Genomic DNA, 784 nt, shown 5'->3' with positions numbered 1-784 from the left:
TTTTCTGAGACAGAGCCTGAATAAGTAGCCTGGGCTGGCTTCAAACTCACCATCCTCCTGCCTCAGTCTCCCGAGAACTCAGTTTCTAGGTGTGCACCACCACGCCCAGCTCACCAGCCCACTGTTCTGTTCTGACCGGTGGTCAGAGAACCAGACAGCCCCCGAGAATGCGCGCAATGCCAAGACCCTGAGCTTGGGTGGTTCTGGGACACAGTCCCAGGTGGGCGATTTCTGGAAAAATGGTCCCGGCCCAGACCGGGTCTCCAGAGCAGACAGTCCCTAGGTCTAGGGAGGGGAGGTCTTGCACATTATCTTCACTGTCTCCCCCAGAAAGGCCAGTACACAGGCAACTTTGGTCTGCTGTTCTTCAGCTGAGGGCCACGGGCCTCAAGGAGGGAGCCACAGGCTCAGGGCCATAAGGCCAGGCAGCTGAGCGGTTTGCCAGACTGCCAAGGGGAAAGCGAACTGGAAGTGACTCAGCCCAGCCTGCCCGGCGCTGGGGCAGCTGCAGGCCAGGAAGGGAGGAGGTGGGGATGCCGATGCCCCAGACTGCAGGGCAGGGCAGGGTGTGGTCTGGGAGGGCAGCCATCTGCATGGTGGCACTGACATCCTACGCTCAGTCAGGCTTCTCAGGAGAGACCCAGGGCAGGCGGCGTGGGGACGGCAGCTGACTGCTGGTGGGTGTTCAGGGCTGTGTCAGCACAGCTCAGTGACGGGTGATGGCTACCATAGACAGCCAGGGGCCCTGCCCCTGCTTCTCCAGTTCCACCCACCTGCGGCCTGC

Source organism: Fukomys damarensis, unplaced genomic scaffold, assembly GCF_012274545.1.
Source record: "Fukomys damarensis isolate Sample0158 unplaced genomic scaffold, DMR_v1.0_HiC HiC_scaffold_8, whole genome shotgun sequence".
Taxonomy (NCBI): domain Eukaryota; kingdom Metazoa; phylum Chordata; class Mammalia; order Rodentia; family Bathyergidae; genus Fukomys; species Fukomys damarensis.
This window is presented reverse-complemented; position numbering follows the sequence as displayed.